This window comes from Myotis yumanensis, unplaced genomic scaffold (assembly GCF_028538775.1).
Source record: "Myotis yumanensis isolate MYYU_CA2020_CCGP unplaced genomic scaffold, mMyoYum1.0.hap1 SCAF_17, whole genome shotgun sequence".
Taxonomy (NCBI): Eukaryota; Metazoa; Chordata; class Mammalia; order Chiroptera; family Vespertilionidae; genus Myotis; species Myotis yumanensis.
In genome coordinates, this window is record NW_027223768.1 from 44,062,648 (window position 1) to 44,077,102 (window position 14,455).

The window sequence follows — 14,455 nt, forward strand, 5'->3', positions numbered from 1 at the left end:
GCTCTCTCCCTCTCCCTTTCTCTCAGAAATCAATAAAAATGCATTAAATAATAATTTAGAGAAAGAATGAATAAAACACAGTGAAAAACAGCCATTCTCTGAAGCATTGTCCCAACCCCTTGTGGTTCTGCTTCTTGGCAAGTGTGGACAGTTTGGCTCAAATAAACTCATGAAAGATCTCTATGGGTTTGCATGTTTTTCCGTGAACACGATGTATACACCTGCTGGTTTCTGAGGGCGAGGCAACAGAATCCGTCCATGAGGTCTGCTGTGAAATGGTAGAGGCATCTGTTTCTGCTGTCAGAAGCCAGGACACCCTTAGAAAGAGTGTAGAAAACAACAACAACAAAAGACAGAAATTGGATTTACAAAGAGAAAACACACAGAAGCGAACCGAGGGATGCTCCGAGGACTGTGAGAGGGAATCTCCCCTTCTCCTCACTCATACCGCTTTTGGAAAAATGCAATGATCCTAACAGGTGAAGGTCCTGAAGCTCTCGGAGATGCCGACCGACCGGCCGGGGCTACTTTACCTGTTCTTAACCCTACCCAACCAAGTCTCCCTCTCCCTGGGAGTCAAGCTTGTGTGCCCACAGCGGTAGGTAGGGGTACCCCACCAACCGACCAACCGACAGACGGCTGTTTTAAAATCAGAACCTGTCCCCTTTCAATGAGGGCATGGGACAGGGGCAACCTATATTTTCCTGCTCAAATCGTCCCCAGTTCACCTGATAGGGACTCAGAGGTTTGTCTCTGTCTGTCTGTCTGTCTGTCTGCCTTTAAGCCAGTGACGCCAACATATGTTGGTTGTTGGTTTTTGTGGGGCTTTATTAGAAGGGTCGTGTGTATGTAGACTTCAATGAGCCAGAGACTGAACCAACAGGGGAGAATGTGATGGTTTTTATTTTTTAAAATATACTTTATTTATTTATTTATTTATTTTACAGAGAGGAAGGGAGAGGGATAGAGAGTTGGAAACATCGATGAGAGAGAAACATCCATCAGCTGCTTCCTGCACACTCCCTACTGGGGATGTGCCCGCAACCAAGGTACATGCCCTTGACTGGAATTGAACCTGGGACCCTTGAGTCCGCAGGCTGACACTCTATCCCAGTGATGGCGAACCTATGACACAACTCATTTTTTTTTTGGTTGATTTTTTCTCTGTTAAATGCATTTAAATATATAAAATGAATATCAGAAATATAAGACTTTGTTTTACCATGGTTGCAAATATCAAAAAATTTCTATATGTGACAGGGCATGAGAGTTAAGTTAGGGTTTTTCAAAATGCTGGCACGCCGATCTCAAAAGGTTCGCCATCGCTGCTCTATCCACTGAGCCAAACCAGTTAGGGCAAGAATGATGATTTTTAAAAAGGGAACATCCCGAGAGGAATCTCATCTGGAGACCGACTAAACGTATGTCTGTTTGCCAACAGTCCTTTCTCCATGATGAACTTCCACGACAGAGCCCGAGCTACCCGATTCATGGGGGACCCTCCCCGCTCAGAATGGCCCCAAGCAGCCCCAGAGGCTGGCAGAGATGCCTCTTTCTCTCGGCTTGGGTCGCTACTCATGTGTCTCCGTAGATGGGGAACCGGGCAGCGGTACCTTGAGAGTCCCCTTTTTGGGGGTACATACTCACCAACACTTAGGAGAAATTAGATTCAGGGGGTCCCTCCATCCAAGAAAAAAAAATGAAGGTCAGAAGCCCCTGACCTGAGGGCTGAGAGGAAGGGAGCTGGGGTGGGGGATGGGGAGTAGGGGGTGGGGTATGGAGCAAGCGGGAGGGGAGGAGGTCAGGGCGATTCATTCCAATGGATCTCACTCCAGGGCTTGCTTCATTCAAATGCAGAAAGCTCTCCGGTGACCTCAGGGCCTAGGACCTCCCTCGCCTCGGGCTTCTCCGAGTTCCCCCACCCTCAGGCCCGCAGCTCACCAACTTCAGGGAGGGAGGCTGAGAAACGGGCCCGGCCAGTCCGGGAGGGAAAGAGTGCCCTCTATCGGCCAACCCAAGAACCAGCCCTCACCCGTTTGGGAATCCCGCGAGAGAGGGGTGGGGAGCGAGAGGGAGGGGTTTGAGGGGCGTGAGTCCAGGGTCCAAGGCGAAGGTCAACAGTAGATCTCGGTGTCTTAGATCCCCTAGGAGGAGAGACATAGGTGGGAGTGGAGCGATGAGGGTCGCGGGAGGCCTGGTGAGGGATGATTTGACTCAATAACTCCGGGTCACCAGACGGGCCAGCACACTCTGCTCCAGTTGCCGGTTGTGATCATCCATCCCTCCACCACACACACCACTCCAAATGTGCCACTCACGACAGACACCCTTTTATCATTCATCTTTAACTTCCCCGTGGATGGATGGATGGATGGATGGATGGATGTGTGAACATCAAAAAAGATTCAAATCTGTGGAGAATGTCTGTGAGTTCATTTGAGGCAATTGCCAGGAAGCAGATTCTCAACATATTGGGATAACACTCTGTAGAATGGAGGGTGTGTGTGTGTGTGTTTTAACCTTGTATACATGTCAAGCAAAAGAGGAGATGTAAGTGGGTTACATGAACTCCGTTGGTGATAGATGAGGGAGGCCAAAGAAGGCAAAGCGGGGTGGGGGGGGGGGGGCAGAAAACCTCTGGGATTGGATAAAAATTAAAATAAAATGACAGACACATACTTCTCTTACTTAGGTGGGCGTAGGATAGGTAACAGTCAGCAACGTACTCAATAAAAATGAGGGGATTTAAAAAGGAAAATTACACCCTAGCCGGTTTGGCTCAGGGGAGATAGAGCGTTGGCCTGCAGACTAAAGGGTCCCAGGTTCGATTCAGGTCAAGGGCACATGCACGGGTTGCGGGATGGATCCCCGGATGGATCCCCCACAGGTGGCAACCGTGAACCAAGTGCACACACATGTGTGCGTGTGTGGCATTTGTCAACAACGTAAGAAATCCTCCAACCTGTGAAGAATTTCTGTGAGTGTCTTTCAGCCAAACTGTCCAGAAATGTCGCTCGTACGCCGGGAAGCACAATCTCAAAGGCGGGAGATGATGTTCCAAAGAATGGCAATGTCGGCCCCCTTATTTTATACACTCCAATCCCAGGAGGAGACTGTACGTGGGTTACATGAAATCCACTGGTGACATTTTAGGGAGGCGGGAGAAAGCAAAGCGGGCAATCCCCCCCACCCCCACCCCCCCCCCCCCCCCCCCACACACACACACACAGGAGTCCTCTCATTGGGCGAACCAACCGTGACTCTAAAGTCATGATCCTGACCCCGGGAGTCGTATTAAAAATCAAGCTAAAGGAGTGTGATTGTAAACTGTAGGCTTATCAAAGGTTCAAAGGATGTCTGTGTTTACCACCATTGAAAGAAAACAAACCAAGAAAGAGATCAAGGGTGGGTCAAAACACCCTCTCTGGGACTGGGAGGGAGAGAGTTCCTGCATCTGTCCAAGAGGGCCATCTGCAGTGTGAAAAGCCAGGGTTCAGCAACAGGGGATATTTTCTTCCTCTCAGGGATCATGAAAAGCATCCATGACAGTAAGGGGGTAGGTAATGGGTGGGTGCTGTCATTGAAAAGGCTAGGTGCGCAGGGAGAGCTATGCCATTTACAGGCATACCCTATCCACTTTTCCTTTCACAGCATTTACACAATGACTTAATGTTTAGTTTTGAATGGCATTACTTCTTGAGTCTCCTCCTCATTGTTTCCAAGTCTTTGGTTGATACTCAGGTGTAGGACGAATGTATGTATGTATGTATGTATGTATGTATACTGAGTGTGAGCTCCAGGATGGACAGAATCTGCGGGGGGCGGGGGGGGGCGGTGAGTGGAAAAGACTGGAATGGAGTGGAGGATAGGGGGAGCAAGAGGAAGGGAGAGAGTTGGAGGGAAGCAGGAGGGACGCTGGGGAAGAGAGGATGCCAAAGGACCTTGTTAGTAAATGACACCGGGCATGGCTCTTATTCTGAGTTTTTTGTTTGTTTTCCTTGAATGACACCTATGCAGAAAACAACCTGTGTGAAGTTCAACTAAGGTCACCCACACAAGAATAAGGACTACCCATTGACTGCAAGGCTCTGTAGTAGGTCACCCGCTGCTTGCACTTGCAGAGACTAAAATCTGAGGCAAGGGGAAGAGCGGGGAAGCTGGAGTAGAAGAGGGAGAGGTGTGTCCCCTCCCCCTAGGAACCAAGTTTAGGGGGTGGAAGGGCCAAAAAAATACAATAAAATAAAAAGAAAAAAGAAAGGAAGGAAGGAGGGGGGAGAGAAGGAGAGAGAGAGAGAGAGAGAGAGAGAGAGAGAGAGAGAGAGAGAGAAGAAAGAAAGAAAGAAAGAAAGAAGAAAGAAAGAAAGAAAGAAAGAAGAAAGAAAGAAAGAAAGAAGAAAGAAAGGAAGAAGAAAGAAAGAAAGAAAGAAAGAAAGAAAGAAAGAAAGAAAGAAAGAAAGAAAGAAAGAAAGAAAGAAAGAAAGAAAGAAAGAAAGAAAGAAAGAAAGAAAGAAAGAAAGAAAGAAAGAAAGAAGAAAGAAAGAAAGAAAGAAAGAAGAAAGAAAGAAAGAAAGAAAGAAAGAAAAAGAAAGAAAAAAGAAAGAGAAAGAGGAAGGTCCTCGGTTCAGTCCTGACTATGACTTTCTGGGGCATGGCAGGGCACGGCACGGCACAACCCGGTCGGTCGCCGCCAGTGGTGTGGTTTGTGGTGTCCAGCCAGAAACCCCACTGTGGTCCACTTCAGTCCACCTCATACCTTTCCTGTCTGGGGAGAGTTCCTTTGGATCACAAGGACAAACCCAAAGGAGGACAACGTTCAGAATGCCTAATTCACCCCTGCCCATTTCTACACGACAAAGCCGTCCATAGTGTCCAAGTGACTTGACCTGCATTTTTCATGTCTGCGAAAGAAGTTTCCATTTGAGGTACAGGTACTGCTTTGTGTTATTTAGAATGGATGTGCCTCCATCCAAAGTGCTAGCATGGCGATCCACTGCCTTCCATTCATGCCCCCCTGTCTGCCGACTGCGCAGGCGCTGTCCCTGATTTGGCTCCGCCCTGTGACGACAACGGACCAGCCCGGCCCTCTGGCCGACCTCGCTTTGAGGCTGATAAAAGCGGTCACCAGGAAGGTGGCGCATGACAAGGACAGGTTGCATCGTCATCATGTCATCACCAGGGTGGTGAGAATGCAGGGTCGGGTACTGCCGGGGGGGGGGGGGGGGGGGGGGGGGTTGAAAGCTTCATATGCTCATTCTCTCTCTCTCTCTCTCTCTCTCTCTCTCTCTCTCTCTCTCTCTCTCTCTCTCTCGTTTCCACCTAGCAGTCAAGAAGGACAGACACTCCCACGATGCGGATGAAGGACTGTCAGACTTTGAAATTTCCTCCGCGAGCGAATACGGGGCGATTTAGGAATTTCCTTTCAGTGAACACGCCCCGCACTGTGCTGCCGCCACCGCCGCCGCCGCCAATGCCGCCAATGCCGCCAATGCCGCCTGGAAACATCCCTAAAGGGTTGAAGCGTTGATAGGAATAGAAACAGGACGGGTAAGCATTGCAACGTGTTTTCTGGGGTTTTGTTTGGGAGACTCATAAATGTATAACGCTGTGATAAGCCGGGCTGTACATATAAATGAATGAATGAATGAATGAATGAATGAATAAATAAATAAATAAATAAATAAATAAATAAATAAATAAATGAATAAATAAATAAATAGTAGTAAAGGTGGATTCATGATAAGACCGTATCATTGTATGCGGGCTGTACGTGAAAGAAAGAAAGAAAAAAAAGGCCTAACCGGTTTTGCTCAGTGGATAGAGTGTCAGCCTGTGGACTGAAAGGTCCCAGGTTCGATTCCGGTCAAGGGCGTGTACCTTGGTTGTGGGCACATCCCCAGTGGGAGGTGTGCAGGAGGCAGCTGATCAATGTTACTCTCTCATTGATGTTTCTAACTCTCTAGCTCCCTCCCTTCCACTCTGTAAAAAATCAATAAAATATATTTTTTTTTAAAAAAGAAAGAAAAAAAAAGTGAGTTTCCTGTCAACATTTCTTTGCTCTTCAGCCCCGCCCCCGCCCCCGGTCAAGCAGATCAAATAAAGAAAAACAAATAAATTAAAAAGTATCCTGTCAACATTTCAATCAACCCAAATCACTCTGATCCACAATCAGAGACTGAAGTCCAGGTCGGGCCATCTGGTCGACCCACGCTCTCTCTGTGGATGGCGGGGTCCCCGCCGCCAGAGACGGGCTGTAAAAATAAAATAATAAAATAAAATAAAATAAAATAATAAAATAAAATATAAAATAAAATAAAATAATAAAATAAAATAAATAAAATAAAATAATAAAATAAAATAAAATAAATATAATAAAATAATAAATAAAATAAAATAAATAAAATAAAATAAAATATAAAATAAAATAATAAAATAAATAAAATGAAATAAATAAAATAAAATAATAATAAAATAAACAAAATAAAATAAATAAAATAAAATATAAAATAAAATAAAATAATAATAAATTAAATTAAATTAAATTAAATTTAAAATAAAAAAGTCCCGCCTCCAATCACTCAAATCTACAGCCAGAGACCAAGTCCAAGTCGGGCCATCTGGTCGAGCCCGGTCTCTTACCCAAGAAATTCTCATCATTAATAATTTCCTGTTTTAAACAGGAGTGTTGTTAATAGCACTACCAATGAAAAATAATATTCAAGTAAAAAAAATTGATGTAATTAAGGCTTTTACTTTCAAGGCCTTATTCCACTATCCGCCCCCCATCCTCCTCCCCCCCCCCACCCCCCACCCACCACCACCGGCACACCACCACTACCCCCCGCCCTTTCTTCATTTTAATATCAGGAGACTTTTGGAAATTTTCCAATGCAGTCTTGATAACCTTTCACTTCAATTTCTTGTATAGCAGTATGAGTGCTTTAGATTCCTTGCATGTGAAACAATTTTGAACTATCCATAGAAAAGTAGTTAATATTTCAGGAGCAGTTTCCTTCCTGGTACAACACAGTATGAATATTCACTTATTTCGCTTGGCCAATTTAATTGACGTCGACATGAGTTTAAATTTTTATTTTTAACTTCACTTGTCCTAGGTTGTGGACAGAACTGCCCTGTTGACCTGTTGAGCCTGCAGAGCAGCTCGAGCCCGGGCCTTGACCACACAGGAGCAGAGGAGGGGTCCGAGGGACCCAAACTCTGCCCAATAAGCATCCTGATTGTCAGGGGGTGGGCGCAGCTTTGCCAGAACAGGGGCACAGTGCTTCAGAAGGAGCCTCTGCACGTGGTCAGCTCCAATTTGGTCAACGTTGCTTAGCACAGGGCCAACCAGGACTCTTCGGATCCGCTCTCCCTCCTGCTGCAGCTGTGGTAGAATCAGAGTTTTCACCACATCATGTCCCAGCTCGGCCAGGCCTGCAATGGAGCTGTAACGTGTGGTCCACGGAGTCCTCTCATCCACCCAGCTCTTGGTGAAGGTCTTGGTGACCCGGGACTGGATGTTGTTAGTGGTGGTGCTGAAACGCTTGCAGATCTGGACCACCAGGTGGGCAGAAAAGTCCCGGAGTGCCCAGTGATTGTCCACATCTGGCCTCAGACACAACTGTCTGCACACAACGCAGGTCATCACAGCTGGAATCAACTCATACAGGTATTTTTCTAGGTACAGCGCAGGGTTGTCCATCAGTTCCTTCACCGTGCGCATCAAGTAGATGAGCAGGGCCAGGTTGTTCTGCACCACGTTCACACGGACCCCCTCTGAGATGAAGATGCTGAATCGTGGCAGCATCTGATAGAGCCCTGGGTCTGTTGCGATGCTCTGAAGGGCTTCCGCCCTCTTGGCTTCACATGACCCCACACAGGCTTCAGTGATCACCTTGTAGTACAGTTGCTGCTCCACAGACAACTCATGGCAGTGGGCAGTGGGAGACGTGCAGTGTCAGTCGTGTGTTGTCAGTGTTGCCAGTGGAAGGTGTCACAGGAGTGGGTGGCAGGTGAATAAACTGGAATTTTCACTGGGATGAGGCCTGTGGAAGCTGAGCTGTCACTGTGGAATATGAAGCACCTGAAACCTCAGGGTGTCTTGTGGTTGTGGGAGCTGGAGGAATCATAGTAAGAAGGGGCAGCAGGAACGAAGGGTTTCACAAACAGTTGTCACTCATGCGGGCCTGGACTTTCCACATGGAGTGAGGCCAGCAGAGGCTTGGGTGTCAGCCCTGTGTACGTGCCAGAAGACTTGCCTGTCCCACTGAGATGTGCAGTGGCAGCTGAGGGGAGAGGCCAAGAGGACTGTGGGAGTGGAAAGCCGGGTGTCCTGGCGGAGGTGGGACAATAAAATCCCTGGGGCAGCGAGCAGTGGAGTGAGAGCATCCCAGCTCTGGAGGGTCCCACCACAGTGCTGGCCTTTCAGTCCCTGGGTACCTAGTTTGATCCTGGGCAGCAGACCGTTCAGGCAGCTACAGTGGATGTGGGCATTAGGGGGCGTGGGGTGTCTCACTGCCACGTAGGTATTGGAATGTGGGGTTCAGAATACCATATCAGCAGGGGGAGACATGAAGGTCTCAGGGCAGCTAAGGACATTGAGAACTTGGTGTGGCCTATGAGGGTGTGTGCAGGAAGTGTCATCTTGGGCCACAGCAGTGTGAGAGCAGAATGTGGCCGAGGGCGCCGAGTGGACTGGGCTGGGGGTTTCTGAGGTGACCCACTGGAATAGCGGGTTTGAAAATCTGCTTGTTGCCATGGACGGTTTGGCTCAGTGGATAGAGCATCAGCCTGTGGACTGAAGGGTCCCAGGTTTGATTCCGGTCAAGGGCATATGCCCGGGTTGAGGGCTCGGTCCCCAGTGGGGGGTGTGCAGGAGGCAGCTGATCAATGACTCTCTCACATCATTGATGCTTCTATCTCTCCCTCCCTCTCTCAAATGAATTAAAAAAATAAAGAAAAGAAATATCTTTAAAACAAGAAAGAAAGGCTGCTTGTCGCACAGATGTGCGTGCACAGTGGGAACCCTGCATATGTGGCCTGGAAGGCAGCAGCTGGTGCTGCAGAAGACCCCAGAAAAACCAAGCGACACTTTGAAGAAGTGGAAAGGCACTGTTTGAATTACACCAGCGGACTCCAGGAAATAGTTTCCAGATCAGAGTGAAGTAGCATGTGGAAGGCTTCACTTTTTATAATCTTCAGGGTCTTTGTTCTGCAGATATGCCCCCTCCCCCCCTTCATGGCCCTGCAGGAAGACCCCCGGTGTTGATGATCTGTCCTGGCGCCAGTGATAATGGCTCCCCCCCTCCCCCAGGGAAGTTCATTCTTCCTGACATGCCTTACAAGACCAGTTTCCTCCTCACTGGCATGCGGTGTGACCTGCGGGATCTGGGGTGGCTCTGCAGAGCTTGTTATTGGGGAGCCTAGAATGTCATACAGGATCGTGTCCAGTAGGACCTCTCGGGTGGCACTTTGGATTGTGGCCTTTGCTAGCTCCGCAGTTGTGACCGAGCAGTGTGGCCAGGGCAGCCTGGGTGTCACAGTGGTGTGTGAGCAGCAGGGGATGTGGAGTGTGACACTGGAGTGTGGGCCGTGGCAGGTCTGAAGGTGTCACTGAAACAGAAATTTTAGGGGTGAAATAGGATAGGTTTAGGTGAGTTTAGAAATTAAGGGGACCATGGAGGAAGCACAGGGCTGCAGAGCAGCAGAAGGTGCATTCTATGGAAATAGAATGAGGAGCTGGGAACAGCGGAAGGTCTATATTTACAAAATAAAGGGAAGGAAGCCCCACATCCAGAAGGAAGAGAAGGAAGCCCAGAGGGAATAGGAAAACAATAAGGAAGGCAGGGGAAGGAACTCACATGTCCCCTGTGAGGTTGGACCAGTTGAGTCCAGGAGTTGCTATAGTAACCAGTCCAAGGGAATAGTGACCAACCAGGAGGGTCATCAAGGCACCAGAAAGGAGCTCAGTGGGACCCTTTCCCCCTCCCCACGTGGGATTCTGCACTTGTTCTTCAATAAATCTCCACCTTTGCTCTACCACCTTCCTTCCATGGATTCATTCTTTGATTCCCACGGAGAGAGCCCGGGAACCAGTCTGCCCAGGGGAACACCACGTGTCCAGTCCGAAACTCCCACCTCATCACAGTTGTGAGTGGGCAGTGAGGCCCCTGTGTGGTCGCCAGGGCCGTGGCCCAGGGCGATGGCAGCTCCGCTGGAATGTGGGGTGCATGGCAGGAGCCTGGGGTTGCCCATTGGAGAGTGCGAGTGGGGAGAGGGTGTGGGGCGTGGGGCGTGAGCTCAGGTGGGGGCCCAGGGCAGAGGGGCCCGGAGGCGGGCTGCGTCTCTTGGGGCTCCCAGGTGCCGCTCCCACCACATTTGGGGATACCACCCTGAGCTCTCGCCATGGCCTCTGAGCTGGGAGGCTAAGCGGCCTCAGGCCTGGTTAGTCATGAGTGGTAGGCCCTGGCCGGTTTGGCTCAGGGGAGTGGGAGGCCCTGGCCGGTTTGGCTCAGGGGAGTAGCGGTGCTATCAGCTTTCTACCCCAGAGATGGCCTCCCCGCCCCCCCCACCAGCCCCCATGCCTGGAGCCGCACCCCGGGTGCCCCAGGGTCTTGTTCCAGAGGAATTTCCCAGCAGTCCACCCCAGCCCTGGGCTGTTCTTCAGGGACTGTGCTGACCGTTTCAGGCACAGCCAGCCCCTCCTGCCATCCTGATACTTCCTCCGACCCCACCCCCCACCCCACTCCCCACCCTGGTGTGTGTCCCTGCTTGGCCTCGCGGGTCCCCCGCTGTGGAATGTGGCATTTATGAAACTGGCGCGGAAGTGACCATTAGACACTGTGAGGTTCAGGAAAGAGCCTTTATTTAAGCAGCGCTGCTGGTTCTGAGGCCTCTAAGATCCAGATCCTGAACCGCCTGGACAGTGAGATTTCTCTCTCTACACTGGAAGCGTTAAAGAGAATAAAACAGGGCAGAGAAAGACTTATTGTGCTTAGTGGAGATCCTGCAGAAAGCTTGCAGCCTTGAGCACAGCACAGCTCAGATAACCAGAAGACACCCGGCATGGGAGGAACCAAGGACGGACCAGACACCCACGTCAGCAGAGTGGCTTGCAGGACCAGATAATTAAGAGGGGGCAGTGACTTAATTATAGGCTCTCAGGAGTGTGTATGAGGTTACTGGCACAGATTCAGATTGCTAGCCCCCACCTCCCAAAAAATGTCTTTTTCCTCATCACCCCCAGACCAGTGCCCCCAGTCAGGAAAACGTGTCGCCTGACTTGCAGAGGGCACCCCTCGGTTAGAGGGTGTCTCTTACCCATCTGGCCAGGTGGAAGCCCCAGCGCTTCTCTGGGGACCCAGCACCCAGAAACAAGGGGAACTGAACACTTTCCCTGCTGCGGAGGGAGGTACCCCCACCTGCTAACAGAACCCCACAGCCCCCCACAAAAGACCCCGGGCTGCCCCTCCCCTTCTACCCTCCCTAGGGGACTCCTTCCTTTCCCGTTGGGGAGGGCACCCCCTCTCGTGCTACCCAGGGAATCCCACTCACTAGGAGGTGCCCTCCTGCTCCTTTGCAAGCTCAGAATGTGTGGGGGGGGGGGGACAGTTAAATGGCTCAGCGAGAGATCTGGTCCCAGGGAGGGGGTGGGGTGCAGGGGGAGCACCAGCTCAGAGTGGGGCAAAGGGCTGAGGGGCCTGGAGGCCAGGCAGGACTCTTAGGGGTCCCAGATGCCGCCTCCTTTATCTTCCACCCTGAATGCGCCCCATCTCCGCTGACCTGGCAACTCAGCAGAGTCGGGCCTGGTTAGGGCTTGGATGGGAGCCAGCCGGGGAGTATGGAGTGCCGTAGGCTTTTCTGCCCCAGAGATGCCAGCCCGCCCGCTCCCCAAGCTGAACAGGCACCTGCTCCTCCTCCGGGCAAGTCCATCAGCTCAGCAGGGCCTCCTGCTGGCAGGTCCTCATTGCACCTGCTGTTCCTGGGGCCCCATGTTCTGAGATGTCACATCCTTGACTCCATTTCAAGGATCAGATGCATTTCTCGCTCCGATTCTCGCTACATTCATGTTGTGCACGAGCAGGACTCCCTCACTCACAGAGGAAATGTTCCCGTGGGGACTGCCTGCTGGCGACATCAGGCGGATCCGTCAAGCCCAGGCCTGAGTCCAGGACGTACTGAGAGGTGCTGTGGCCTGAGGTGTCCAATCCGGATGCTGTGATGCAAACCCGGGCGGAGTGACTGCATTACCAATGCGCTGTCAGCATTGTCACAACAGCAGGGCCATGTGCCACCATGTCAACAGGAAATGCTAAGGATAAACCTGAGGAAGTTGACAGTGAAAAGTATAAAACGTTACAAGAGAATGAACCTGAGTAGACGTCCTAGTTCACAGTCCCAACTCCCAGTGCCTCTGAGGTGACTGTTTCCCAAACGGAATGAGCGCCCTCCCAGGTCTTCAGGGAAACATGCTTCCCGGAGGGAGGAGGGGAGATTTCAGCAAAGCGAGGGGACCTGTGAGGAAAGACACGAATGGAGCAACAGCCTGGAATAACCCTTCTGTGTGTCAGGAGAACTGCCTGCGCCTGCGAAGGGGCAGGAGGGAGGTTTAGCACAGGAACCTTGTCCTTGTGAAGCAGGAGGAGCTGATGGAGTCTACAAGGAGAGAGGGTGGGAGGCAGCCCCGAGGCTGACAGGCAGGTGAGTACGGGCCTGGCCTGGGCTGTGACCTGCATGTGCCCCTGGGGAACAGGCAGGTGGGTGCGGGCCTGGCCTGGGCTGTGACCTGCATGTGCCCCTGGGGGACAGGCAGGTGGGTGTCATCTGACCTCCCAAGTAGCTGTGAGACCTGCCAGTGAACAAACGGGGCCCCATGGGATCTCAGGCTCCTGCCTGTGTCTCCAGGGCTTCCAAATGCTTGTCTGACCTGGATAGAAAGTCAATCCATACACCTTCCCCCCAGTAACAGCATCTTCCAGGGCCTCCTCAGCCTGTGCTGAGACCATGTGCCATGCCCTGTGGGAGCCGGCTCTGAGACTGAGCTTGTGGGGGAGGGGGGGAGGGGGGAGGGAGGACGGCAGGTCTGCAGTGACGCTTGTGTTCCTGACCTTTTTCTTCCTTGTGACTGTGACCCTGAAGGTCTCTGTGGGACCCGGAGCCCAGGCTTCCCTCTGCCCCACAAGGAGTCAGAGATTGTCCCACAGAGCAGGACCCTGGAAAGGGCCAGAGAAGGCAGACAGCTGAGCAGAGATTGGGATCAAGAGCTACGGATGACTTAGGGTCACCCAAGAAACACAACCAATGGGATGGATCACTATTTTATATTTAGCTCTATTTTTCTCACCTCTATCTTACCATCTTTCTCTCTCTCTCTCTCTCTCTCTCTCTCTCTCCATTTTTAAGAGTTTTACAAAAATTGTTTCCCATGACTTTAAAACCCAGCAAGGTTAAATGTGCAGTAGCGTATGGCAGGCCACCGACAGAGAGAAGAACGACAACATGTGACCGTTTCGTCTGCAGGCAACCTGCTGGCGAATTCCCGCACTTGAGAGGTCAGTTGTTGAGCTATCAGGCACGCTGCTGACTTTCTAATTCCCACCGACACGCATGGGGATCTCTGCGCGTCCATCTAATTATTTAATTATTAAGTGATATAAGCAGACACACTAGAGCAGCGGTTCTCAACCTGGGGGTCACGACCCCTTTGGCGGTCGAACGACCCTTTCGCAGGGGTCGCCTAAGACCATCCTGCATATCAGATATTTACATAACAATTCATAACAGTAGCAACATTACAGTTATGAAGTAGCAACGAAAATAATTTTATGGTTGGGTCACAACATGAGGAACTGTATTTAAAGGGCCAGAAGGTTGAGAACCACTGCACTAGAGTAAAGCTTTAACAACAATCTGAGAGCATGGGCTGCCTCCGCTCCCACAGGGCAGGCGCTGTCATAGCACCTGGGGCTCTGGCTGTGGGGGTGGGGGGGGGCGCCTGTGCTGAGCTTCAGGGCTAAGGGCAGCTTCCAGGTGTCTCCCTGTATCCTGCGGTCCCCTCACCTTGTGACCTCCCACATGACCCAGGTGGCTCTCCCCGATGCACATGCTCATGCAGCGCCACCCAGCACCACCCTCCTGCAGGGTGGGCCCTGCCCTCTGCCCTCTGCAGGGGCCCTGCAGCGCTCCCCGCTCACCAGCCTCTGTCATGGGCTGTGACCCAGGAATCAACGCCCACGAAATACACACCCTCTGGGGATGCAGGTCCTGGTTCTGGTCTCCATGTCGCCTACAGCAGACGCTCCTGCTTACAGCTTATGGATGAAACTGCACAGCACGGACCGCAAACCAAAGGTCCACACAAATGTGAGGCCGCCTCCGGTGCCCCTAATGGGTACCAAGTTGGACTGACTGTTACTGTCTTAAAATTCTTATATGGAGTGAGGACGGGGAAATGAGTCTC